This window comes from Pleurodeles waltl, chromosome 5, assembly GCF_031143425.1.
Source record: "Pleurodeles waltl isolate 20211129_DDA chromosome 5, aPleWal1.hap1.20221129, whole genome shotgun sequence".
NCBI classification, from domain to species: Eukaryota; Metazoa; Chordata; class Amphibia; order Caudata; family Salamandridae; genus Pleurodeles; species Pleurodeles waltl.
Window position 1 is genome coordinate 397,475,757 of NC_090444.1, and position 13,565 is coordinate 397,489,321.

The window sequence follows — 13,565 nt, forward strand, 5'->3', positions numbered from 1 at the left end:
CAAAACCCTGGGCTGACGTCATTGTTTTGGCACTGCCTTGGTTCTACATTCCATTGTAAATCTGAGGCAGTGCCAAACGCAATGGGTGTTCAATGGGTAATCCAACAGGAGTATCCATTGCATGCCCCTCTGCCACATAAATCCTTGTTGGTGGAGAGCCAACTTTACAATGTGGTGTTAAACCACCCCAAGTGGCTTTATGACACCTTAGAATTAGTGAAAGTGCACAGTGCCACTGGAGTATCACAAAAAGAGATGCTCTGTTGACACTAGAGGCATGTCAATATGCCCCTGAGTACTTGTCTAAGGGATATGTGTGGATTTGTGACATACACAAAGTCCCACTCACTGACTGCAACATGATTGAGGTGACTGATAGCTATAAGAACTAGCAAGTTGTCTCAGAGCATCCAAAGCATGGCATCTAACAGTTATCATCCATGTAATGTGATATCTGAAAGCAATCGCTACACAAGTGACTGGGCCTAGCAAGGATGGTAGTTACAAGAAATTCATTGACGTGACAGATAAATGATGCATGTTTAAGAGTGTAAGGGGCAGTCATGAGTGCAAATACAACAACATAATGGCAATGCAAGTCACATTACATAACAATACAGAGAAATACTGTATGAATACCTGTTTTAGGATGCGTATCAATGCACACCCAGAGTGTCACATACATTGCTGAAAGATGTATGAAGTTGCTGATGTGACACCATTGCCAACTTGACAGGCACTTGGCAATATGGGACACATGTAGTCACACATGTAAAACAAACACTACTTGCAAAGGCATTTGCCTAAAATGACCTGTGCATACATGCTAAAACCTACACAGAAAATCTGAATGGAGACCATATATTAGGAATAGAAAGAAGATTAATTTAACTAAATTACCTAAACTAACCTCTACTACACTATTTTATATCTTCTTAAAACTAACTTAGCTTATTTCTACTTATTCTAAACATATGACACCACATGATAAACATCGACCCCTCTGTAGGAAGTTGGCTCTGTATGTACTATTTCAAAGTAAGAAATAGCATGCACAGAGTCCAAGGGTTCCCCTTAGAGGTAAGATAGTGGCAAGAAGAGATAATTCTAATGCTCTATTTTGTGGTAGTGTGGTCGAGCAGTAGGCTTATCAGAGGGTAGTGTTAAGCATTTGTTGTACACACACAGGCAATAAATGAGGAACACACACTCAGAGACAATTCCAGGCCAGTAGGTTTTTGTATAGAAAAATATATTTTCTTAGTTTATTTTAAGAACCACAGGTTCAAGATTTACAAGTAATACTTTAAATGAAAGGTATTTCACTTAGGAACTTTAGGAACTTTGAATTAGCAAAATAGCATATACAGTTTTCACACATATGGCAAATAGCTATTTTAAAACTAGACACAGTGCAATTTCCAACAGTTCCTGGGGGAGGTAAGTGTTTGTTAGTTTGGTAGGTAAGTAAACCACCTACGGGGTTCAAAGTTGGGTCCAAGGTAGCCCACCATTGGGGGTTCAGGGCAACCCCAAAGTTACCACACCAGCAGCTCAGGGTCGGTCAGGTGCAGAGGTCAAAGTGGTGCCCAAAACGCATAGGCTTCAATGGAGAAGGCGGTGCCCTGGTTCCAGTCTGCCAGCAGGTAAGTACCTGCGTCTTTGGAGGGCAGACCAGGGGGGTTTTGTAGGGCACTGGGGGGGGGACACAAATCAGCACAAAAAGTACACCCTCAGCGGCACGGGGAGGGCCGGGTGCAGTGTGCAAACAGGCGTCGGGTTCGCAATAGGTTTCAATGGGAGACCAAGGGGTCTCTTCAGCGATGCAGGCAGGCAAGGGGGGTTCTCGGGGTAGCCACCACCTGGGCAAGGGAGAGGGCCACCTGGGGGTCGCTCCTGCACTGGAGGTCTGATCCTTCAGGTCCTGGGGGCTGCGGGTGCCGTGTCTTTACCAGGCGTCGGGTCTTTGAAGCAGGCAGTCGCGGTCAGGGGGAGCCTCGGGATTCCCTCTGCAGGCGTCGCTGTTGGGGCTCAGGGGGGTCAACTCTGGCTACTCACGGTCTCGTAGTCGCCGGGGAGTCCTCCCTGTGGTGTTTGTTCTCCACAAGTCGAGCCGGGGGCGTCGGGGGCAGAGTGCAAAGTCTCACGCTTCCGGCGGGAAACGTGTGTTGTTTCAAAGTTGCTTCTTTGTTGCAAAGTTGCAGTCTTTGGGGAACAGAGCCGCTGTCCTCAGGAGTTCTCGGTCCTTCTAGATGCAGGGTAGTCCTCTGAGGCTTCAGAGGTCGCTGGACCCTGTGGAACGCGTCGCTGGAGCAGTGTCTCTAGAAGTGGGGAGACAGGCCGGTAGAGCTGGGGCCAAAGCAGTTGGTGTCTCCGTCTTCTCTGCAGGTTTTCAGCTCAGCAGTCCTTCTTCATCTTAGGTTGCAGGAATCTATCTTGCTGTGTTCTCGGAGCCCCTAAATACTCAATTTAGGGGTGTGTTTAGGTCTGGGGGGTTAGTAGCCAATGGCTACTAGCCCTGAGGGTGGCTACACCCTCTTTGTGCCTCCTCCCTGAGGGGATGGGGGCACATCCCTAATCCTATTAGGGGAATCCTCTATCTGCAAGATGGAGGATTTCTAAAAGTCAGAGTCACCTCAGCTCAGGACACCTTAGGGGCTGTCCTGACTGGCCAGTGACTCCTCCTTGTTTTTCTCATTATCTCCTCCGGTCTTGCCGCCAAAAGTGGGGCCGTGGCCGGAGGGGGCGGGCAACTCCACTAGCTGGAGTGCCCTGGGGTGCTGTAACAAAGGGGGTGAGCCTTTGAGGCTCACCGCAAGGTGTTACAGTTCCTGCAGGGGGAGGTGAGAAGCACCTCCACCCAGTACAGGCTTTGTTACTAGCCACAGAGTGACAAAGGCACTCTCCCCATGTGGCCAGCATCATGTCTGGTGTGTGGCAGGCTGCTAAAACTAGTCAGCCCACACTGGTAGTCGGTTAAGGTTTCAGGGGGCACCTCTAAGGTGCCCTCCGGGGTGTATGTTACAATAAAATGCACACTGCCATCAGTGTGCATTTATTGTGCTGAGAAGTTTGATACCAAACTTCACAGTTTTCCGTGTAGCCATTATGGTGCTGTGGAGTTCGTGCATGACAGACTTCTAGACCATATACTCTTATGGCTACCCTGCACTTACAATGTCTAAGGTTTTGCATAGACACTGTAGGGGCATAGTGCTCATGCACTTATGCCCTCACCTATGGTATAGTGCACCCTGCCTTAGGGCTGTAAGGCCTGCTAGAGGGGTGACTTATCTATGCCATAGGCAGTGTGAGGTTGGCATGGCACCCTGAGGGGAGTGCCATGTCGACTTAGTCATTTTATCCCCACTAGCACACACAAGCTGGCAAGCAGTGTGTCTGTGCTGAGTGAGGGGTCCCCAGGGTGGCATAAGACATGCTGCAGCCCTTAGAGACCTTCCCTGGCGTCAGGGCCCTTGGTACCAGGGGTACCAGTTACAAGGAACTTACCTGGATGCCAGGGTGTGCCAATTGTGGAAACAAAAGTACAGGTTAGGGAAAGAACACTGGTGCTGGGGCCTGGTTAGCAGGCCTCTGCACACTTTCAAATCATAACTTGGCATCAGCAAAGGCAAAAAGTCAGGGGGTAACCATGCCAAGGAGGCATTTCCTTACACCCTCGCACTACTTAATAGACATCTAACGACAGGGGCAACAGTAACTAAAGCTAAATATTGACTAACTAAACATAAGGCCTATCAATTATATATTTTTTTAGACTTTTTAAAAATGTTTTATTTTATTTTATTTTTAGGTACACATACACTACACATCATCTCTTTCCCAATCAATAAAGTAAAAGAGATATCCCAATCCTCTACCCCTAAGAAATAACTATCACTAAGTACTGCAAACTAATCTACACTACCCTATCCCACCAAACTCCAACTAACTAAATACCCCAACTATATACATGCATATTTCCAAAGGGAAGGCATGTGCTGTGTCTGTGTCCCCTCAGCTCTTCATTATATGTGCTTTGAGTTCACAGAGCAACAATAATATCTGGCCATTTTGGTACTTCAACTGGATAATATGGTACTTTTAGTCCACCAACTCCGTTCGAACCTCCTGCACATAGGGGGGGCTCCACGTAGGATGGTGCAGACATAGTAGCAGTCAGAGTACTCATCTATGGAGCCGAGGTAGAAGGTCCTGCCCTAGGAGAAGGGGCACTGCCTGTAGCCACAGGCCTTGCTGCTTCATGGGTGTGGTAGTGGTGGATGGTTCCTTGGCTGGACCCCCTTGAGGGAAGTTTTTCCAGGCCCCCGATGCAAGCTCCCAGTCATATCTCCTCTGCGTCCTCCAATACCCCTTAGCAACCTGCCGAATGTGGTGGTAACTCTCTGCCCCCTTTGAAAATTGTTGCTTCTGGGATGCACTCATGTTGTCACCTTCAACTAGAATGTGACCTGTCAGTCAATTGTACTTTTAGAAAATAAACAACACACATGCAATGACTACTCCATCTGCAGTTGTGACACTTTGTCATCCACAATTCACCATAACATCCTGAAGGACAAGGAGGACACACATCTGCACACCAGCCATCAACTCCACATTGCCCATGTCCCTGGTATTGTGACTAGCTATTTTTGCATGATACCATTGAACCATCTTGAAAAATCATTGAAGGACCATGCCACCATTGACTAAGATTGTCATACACATCAGTCATGTGACCATGCAACGTCATACTCATCATGGTGGTTTGCTCATCAATGTCCCTCATGTTAGCGCAAGTGACCTCAGATCTGTTGACATTTGACAAGCACATCAGAGCAAAGACTGTAGGTAAAATGTGGTCTCACAACAGGGCCACATATGGCAAGGACAGATGTCCGGGCACATTGCTAAATGCTAAACTGATTTTGACAGGCATCAAATGTGAAATTGTAGGGTGGTGCAGTCACTCATGTCACACAGAAGATGATGACACTACTCTCATGTTGACACAGGTGTGTACCTGGTGAGCTGTGCCATGACATGATGCATAGTCCCAGAGTATCTTGTTTACTTCCACTATGCTGGACATTGGTTGTTTATGTGTCCTAAACTATGCTCAGTGTGTTGCATAACAGAACTCAGAACCACCATCTCATATGTGGGTGCATGCATGTCCTATATCTCAATTGCACATGGATTATGGAACAACACTTGCTAATGCTTGTGTGTCATTTGTTTTTACAACACACCCTGAACACCCTCTCGATCACCACAAGTACATGATGCTGTGGGTCATGGCATGTCATATGTCAGTGTAGTAAGGATATCCCTCTGGCCAAACATACATGACAAGATATGTGAGGATGACAAAGGCTAGATATGACTCAGGTAATAGGGTATCACACAACAATGGTGGGTGAAAGTTTGGCATATCAAGTGTGGTATGTTGACCACTGACCTGCTAATAATAGGTGACTTTTCACATGGTTATGCATCACACCATGATCTGACCTACTCAGTGCTATGTGTGGCCCACAGATCAGTGACATGTCTAGACAACAACATCTTGCAACCCTGCACACGTGTTGGACCCTTAACGTTTGCCACATGACCATAATGTCATCATTATCATGGGACTCATGTACCATATCCAACATCTCCATGGCCAGTGCCACACATGTTGCCACCAGTGCATTCATTTCACGGGATGCACATCCTAGACACAACTGCAACCATACAGTCCATAACCAGGTTTAGCCTACTATTTTTTTGGTAGCATAAATGCACTTGGTACAAGGCATTGCATTCAACATACAACTGTACACACAACTCTTGCACAACACATTACACATAAAGATGGCGACTCACTGGTTGCATCGGGGTCATCAAAGCTTTCCACCTTTCCGATAGTGTATGGTTGGGGTCTACCTGCAAGAAGGAACATGAGACAGTTCACTATGAATGTTGCACAATGAAAACTAAGGACAACTACTGCACATCAAACATCATTTGCCAATAACCCTAGTACACCTATGTTGATAAATACTCGCTAATGGCATTATACATGTTTCAGTGACATACATTGGTAGTGCAGGCTGACGTACACATGTGCTGGAACCTAACATACATGTCATAGCTATGTTGTTAAGTAATTTCAGATGACTTCCTACTGCAAAATTTTTCAAGCATTGCAAATTGGCAAATTGTAATGTAACTCTGCACATACATGACTCACAGAACACACTCAGCCATGACTCCCTTTACTCCTGTGTAATTTGTTTAGGTTAAATGCACATGGCTATGAAACATACATCAGTAGTTAGGCACTTAGTAGATGGACACATGTTCTTGGTAGTCATGTACCCTTCGACCATGACACAGTTATGTTATTATTAGTGTACATCAGATTTTAAGTAGAAAAACCCATTGAACAAGGACAGGAATAAACGTTTTGTCATGGTACAATGTTGCCATTGTCATGGTTGCTTTTTTTGCGCCAATCCAATACTTCGAACCCTGCCCTTTGCCTTAACTTGGTAAAGGAGGCCTTATGGCCAACAGATATGTGCCTGCAATTGTGACACAGTACTCAACTACATAGATTTTGTACTCACCCACAGTTTCTCTCACCTCAATCTGAATGTGGTCCAGAAGGTCCTGCTCACAATGTCTGCCTAGCTATGTTTGAGTTGCTGGGCAGTCCACTCTATCTTGAAGATCCTGTTCATCTGGGAGAGGACCTTCACCCACCACAGCTTCCTTGCCCCTGTTCAGTAATCTTGGATCACTTGGCCGCCCATTGCCACCATGTCCGGCAGGTAATGGAGTGCAGTGAGATAAAGTGCCCTTCCCTTCCCTGACATTGTGTCACACACACCCACCGTACCCTTAACTAAAAAAAAAAAATTACCAAAACAACCTCCAAATAACAACTTATGACACTACCCCAGAGAAAGGCACCCGACAATACAATTACAACACAATACAAATAAAAAACAAACATGACAATACAGAAGCCAGGGACAATAACTGGACAGTAGACAGCACAAGAAACACCTCAAACACCATTCCAAAACACACCTAGCAAATACACCTCCTCTCACCAAGACAGACAAAAATACTGTGACTGTAAAAAGAAAGCAAAAATTATTTTGCAGTTCATGGTGTACAGCATGGCAGATCCGTTACCTCACTTCCTGTGTTGATGCGTCACGTTTTTGATGATGCGTCATTTTTTTTTTACACTACACGCCTGTGCGTGAATTTTTATTTTGCATGGCAATACATAAGCCAGTTCTGATGCCTAGGATAGTATGCATCATTTTTGGCAGGCACAATGCCATCAGAAAACACTCATGGTGGAAATGCATCAAATGTTTTGATGAAAGTCATGTAATATGTCAAAAATTGGTGATAGCCATGGGAAAATCCCTTTCACATGTATCCTGTCATGTGTAGTGTTGCAATACCTGTGGATTCTTCAGATCAACATACTCCTTTCTTTCCATATGTTAAAGGTATGTGTTGAAAGTCTATATGTGTGGTGGTACATGCCTTACTGGGACTAGACATTGCACAGGCCACATTTCCTATGTGTCATGTCAATGGCAAGTTCATAGGATGGCCTTATTTGCCAAGAATGGGACACATTTACAAGTCCTGTGGCTACGGTGGCACTAAACAGCCCCTCACCATTCTCCATATGTACAAAGTTATTAACCCATTGTGACACATCGTACCTGGGCAAGGTATGATGTGTGCAAGTTGGGCATTACCCCGCAGGGAGGCCCAAGAGCAATTGCACTGGGGAAGTTACACAATGTCACTGCACCATTCTAGCATTATTTTCCAATGGCTGTCCATGGCAGGCATTAGACTGATGGCAGTGTTATGTCCTCTAGGCCTTCCTGAGCTTTATTGGCCTAGTGCAACTGTTTTTGACGCTATTCCGGCAAAGCACCTCAACTGCATCAAAGTTTTGGCACAGTTGTGCTAACGAGTGCCACAGTGCACTGCATTGTGAATATAGCGCAACCATGGTGACGTTAAGGGGCGTAGGGCAATCCAAGGAAACTAGTACATCGTAGCTGATGCATCAATATCTTCGATATCTTGTACATAGTGTACATATGTGAGGTCACCTCTGTCCATTGATCATTTGACACCCAGGGATGCTTTGGATTAGCCATGGAATGTGATCCATACACTCGCATGTGGGACTGCGTGCATGTCAAACAATATGTGATTTGTCCCAAAGTACAGACAGCCGGCTGTCACACAACAGGTGGTGATCTCATTTACGATCCACTTGCTCAACAGGAACTTCACTATTTAGCAACATCTGTCTACCCATGTGTAAAATATGTTTACTGTAAGTGTACGTCTGTATGGGTACGTGCATTATTGGGATCTTACTACACAGATGGCTCATTTCCATTGTTTGCATCACCACAGAGCTTAGGATAGATTACCTATTTGATCCACATGTTCATTCACATGATACTCTTATTAAAAGTATATCCTGGGATGCTTTTGAATTTCCCTAGATTGTGGCCAGCTTACCAACCCCAATGACAGTGCATTTCTGTGAAAATCTAATGTGGGTACAAAGGAGCAGACATCATGCTATTATACAACATGGATAACTAACTGTTCCCCATGCAGGCAAGTGTTGGGATCTTTAGGATAGACATGTGACATGGATGTGTTTGCCATGTCATGCATGTGACTGATTTATGTTCTTCATGTGTGATTGCTTCTGCCTGCTACAGTGGTATGTTTAGTATATCAGTGCAAAAATGTATATGATTCAGTCGCAGGTCATAGAGCACTTTCAGCACGATACCTTTGGTCATGTCAGTGACTGACATGTTACCCTCTGTAGGTACATCACTACTGTCTGTAAGTGTTAGGAGGCGTTATACAAAAACACAATTGGCTATGATGATTCTTACCAAAAGTACATGCTGACAATGTTGGGCCACACAGAGCTATGAGCATCTAGAGGAGACATTAAGGTTGCATTTTGTGACAATGTTTTCTCAATGAAAATGTTGACAGTACAATTTCTCATATTGCCTTGAAGCTTATACTGTGCACGGCAGAGCTGCAATCAGACAGGGATAGCAGGCTACACATCAGTGCACCTTCCAGTACAGGTTTCCAAATCTAGGGCTACTCTCCCATGCCCTACTAACTACTAGGGACTTACAGGTTATTAATGTCAGCCTTGCCTTATTATCTACTAGGGACTTACAGGGGATTTCTGTCAGTCTTGGACTCTTATGAACTGGGAATGACATGAGTGTATGATTTGGAACGGTATGTGAGCCTTTATTGTATAGGCAATCCATTATTAGTTAGTGGGACACAGACATTGGCTGTAGACCCAGGGTACAGATATTCTGTCAGTTTACACATGCATCACTCATTTTGTGCTGGGCAAACACACCAGTGGACTTGCTGACAGTGTGACTTGGATATTAAGTAGCCTACACAATGTGCGTGCTTATGTTTGTGATATTACATACCCACAATGTTGTTTTGTGGATTGATCTGTAGTGATTGTGTAGACATTCCCACCTTAGAAGCCAGATAGTGTACTGTATGCCTCAATTGCCACATTGCTGACATTGGACGATTGGTACTTGCACACCATCTTCAGCATCCTCACTGTCCAGTTCATCATGCATGTCAGTGTATTTTGTCCATGTGATAATTGCCAATGAACCTTGATTTTGTTACAAGGCAAGCAATATTTACCATAGCATATCCATTGTATGCAGGATGAGTGACTGACATCCACACATCTCCAGACTCCAGCCGGATCACTTGTTTAGTCTGTGAGTGACTCCACAAATTGGCTGTGCCAGTTCAGTACTGGAGTGTCTCAGCTGTCCTTCAATGTGTGTGATTAATGTGGGCACTTTCACACATCTGCTAAAAACATCCTTTGTCAGAAACAAAATGAGGGTGGGTGGATTGTATGTATACTCCTGACAGCTATGGTACACACATGCATGTATAAATATGTCTCTGTCCTGATAGACACATGGATTTAGCCAAGGGAATGAGAGATGCCATGATCTTGTTTGAAATACATGGGAGATATGTACTTATTTCAGTGGGACAGGCCTAGACTTACTGGCACAGTGCCCTCTGTATATCACATACTATTTGTCATGCATATGACTGCCACTGAAGGATATGTTATACATTTTCACCTGTGATTGAGACATGAAGACATTGCGTTGTCACATAGCTGACACAGACCTACTATTGTGGGTACTCACTGATCTTGCCCTATCAAGGGCTGACATCTGGATAACATTCCTAACATGGAGTAACAATACAGCTGCTGTCAAATTTCAACCCAACTGACCTGTATGATGTAAGTGTTGCTATGTAACATGCATGTTATGCTGGCAATGCAAACATCACACCCTCACATTCCCTTCTCATTGCTTTGTGTGTAGTTGTTTGGTGTTCCTAAGTATGTTCCTACGTGTTTTACCACTGTTGTGTCCTAGTCTTGCTTTCCTAGATATGTATAAGTTGCTATAGCATTTGGATGTGACACATCTGACAAGTGTGATTCAGTGACTTATTTACAAGATTATTCTAAGTGACATGTTGAATGCAATATTTAAGTGAAGACATTTTCAACAATGCGTGCACATCTGTATGTCCCAGCAGTAGTATTTTGTCTTTCCCCATCCTGAGGTGGGCCATCATTGTCCTCATCCTCCATCCTGGGTTCCTCCACCTGTTCATCCCAGGAGACTTTAGTCTGCACACAGATCTTGTGCAAAATTGCACACACAACGATCATTATACATACAAGTGGAGGTGAGTACAGCAGTCTCCCACATGATAAATCTAGGCATCGAAATTGCGACTTCAGGATGCTGAATGCCTGCTCCACAACATTCTGGGTGTGGATGTGAGCCATACTGTAGGCCTTCTCAGTGACGTTCTGTGGATTGACATAGGCTGTCATCACCCATAGCTGGATGCCATATCCTTGGTTAGGTGTAATGGAAGAGGGGAGACAGTGTCAGACTTATAATTGTTTTGCTTACCAACTGGCCTTGCAAAGTTGGTCCATGGAGTATAGGTTTAGACTTCATCTGGTGTCGGGTGGTTTGCTGTGTGCATATATGATTGTACTTGTGTGTGATGGTGCACCTTCCAGTCAAGGGTACAGGCTTAGGGGCATGGTGAATGTGTGAATATTTTGGCATGAAAGTTCATACATGTGGGATGTATATGATGTTGCAGACTATTGCACATGTGTCCAGTAACATGGGACCTGCCAATGAGGCATGTTATGTAAGTTTTCTCCTAGTTTGTGTTGTGTGTGCCATGAGATGGGTGTTGTGCCCTATGTGTTACATGTGCCCTTCCCACCCCCGGGACATGGTACACCTCGCTTGCACACAGAGCTGTTATCAATATTTCCAGGGAGGCATGCGTATGTGTAGACATCATCCAAAGTGTGGCATAGTGGCTCAAGAGCTATCGCTATGTCTGGGGCTGAATTCTGAGTCCCTTTGGCACAGGACAGAGCAAGAAATATGTTGCTGCGCCACCCTGCACCACCGTGAAAGGGCAGCAATGTGCCAAATCGATTTGATACAGGGCATTTCTGCCTCAGCCCATGCACAGGCACAGAATCAGCTGCCAGGCTCCAAGATGGGCACTGATGCACCATGGTGCACAGATGCCTGTGTTGTGGATTTGTGGAGAGGGAATTCAGCATCCGGAAGTCACAAAGCTGTCCCTTCCTGCACATGACCAACCAATAATGGAGATTTACTATTTCGTTATGTCCTGAAGAATGCATCACAAATAGGAAAATAGAAAATACTTTGGTGAAATCAAGTATTTCTCCCGGTTGCATCATGCTAATACCATCTTAGGGGTTTTTGGGGCTGCATGAGATTACCTTTTTCTCATAAATGTAAGGCTGTGCCAAAATGCAATGGGTTTTGTGGTGGCACACCCACTGCAACATCCATTGCACACACCTTCAACACTAAGAGGCATATTATAAGAAAGTGGCACACTGGTCCAGATGTGCCAGTTTTCTTGCATCCCCCTTTCCCATCCTAACAACACCATGGTTGTATGATATTTACTATATGGCACATCATGGCTGTCATTACCACAACAGAGTCATAATTTTTGATGCTGTTATGGCGCATTGCTGGACTAGTGTCCAAAATATTTTGATGCTAGTGCAGCAAAGGTCAGGAAAACCCATAGATCAGGATGGGGTTGTCACTTTTACACCTGCCCTGAGCAGGCTTTATGTATGATGAAAAAAATTGCACAGTGTAATCTTGTTGTATTTACTGCAGCATTTTTCAGGCATCCCTGCGTGAGAATGCGCCACTTGCATACACCATGCCTGACGCAGCCATGATATGGCGCAAGGGTTTGCAAAATGGCACAGTGCATGCATATCACCAGTTTGTAACATGACACGGGTGAATGGCAACCTTAGCATCATAGAAATGACATTAAGGTTCAGCTAAGACAGCACAAGGGTTATGTAAAGAAGCTCCAGAGTGATAAGTGTGAAGATGTAACATTCACAAGACGTTGTTAAGACAACAAAAGTGGCTTGAAATCGCCTTGTAAATGCGGAGTGGGCGTTGCTCCAACAGAGCATCAGTAAATTTGATGCTCTAGAGGTTCATGGGTCCTGTACATAGGGCCCTATATGGGGGTGATGGGCATTGGATATGTGGAGTGATGTTAGCTTACCTATGAGTACTCCATTTCCATATTGTCCATCCCCAAAATGTTGATTAATGATTGAGTGCCTTAAGATGAAAGCATCATGAACATTTTGCGATAAGCTCCCTTTGGTCCACAATGGACTGCACCGTGGTTGAATGTGTGTGCTTCCTGTTGCGGTACAGGTGTTCAGTTGAAGCCGTAGGTACGAGTTGGACATGCATGCAATCCATGGCACCCAACACATGTGCAAACCCAGCTATGGTATTGAAACCTTCTTTTATAGCCTGCTGCAGTTGCTGGGTGTTGGGGAAGAGGTGGCTGGGAGTAGGTTGGCAGGACTGCAGAGAAGAAGGCCTGGGATATTCCACCAACTTGAGCTTGAGTTGTTTAGAAGGAGGAGAAAGAGGCCAGCATGTGCAGAACAACCAGGAGCTTTGGCAGGGGTGGTATGTTGGTTTGCTTGTCTGCTCTTGTCGTGATGGCAAGTGCTATTTGTTGGAGGAGCTGGGTGTCATCTTCTCTGAAGACCAAAAATGATGCTCTTTGGTGCTAGATGCGCTCCCTCATCCTGCACTGCCTTTGTGGTTGCTGTGGTGGTGTGTGATGCGATGGTGCTGGTAGTGCTGGAGGTGCTTGCCGTCATCGCTGCTATCGTCTGTGGTTGCCTAGTTGGAGCAGTAGTAGGTCCATGTTGTCCTGTGGGTTGCCAGAGTGTTTTGTGTGTGTTCTCCTTATATATACGTGTGCCTGTGCATCATTTTAATGCCTGGTCTGACCAGGCATTACAATTTTGACAAAAATTAGGGCTAGCG

The 13,565-nt window shown here is 45.1% G+C and overlaps 1 pseudogene; it reads right to left on the reverse strand.

Annotated features, from left to right (window-relative positions):
* LOC138297034 (UDP-N-acetylglucosamine transporter pseudogene) overlaps positions 1 to 13,565 on the reverse strand; it is a 143,055-nt pseudogene that overhangs the window by 15,023 nt on the left and 114,467 nt on the right.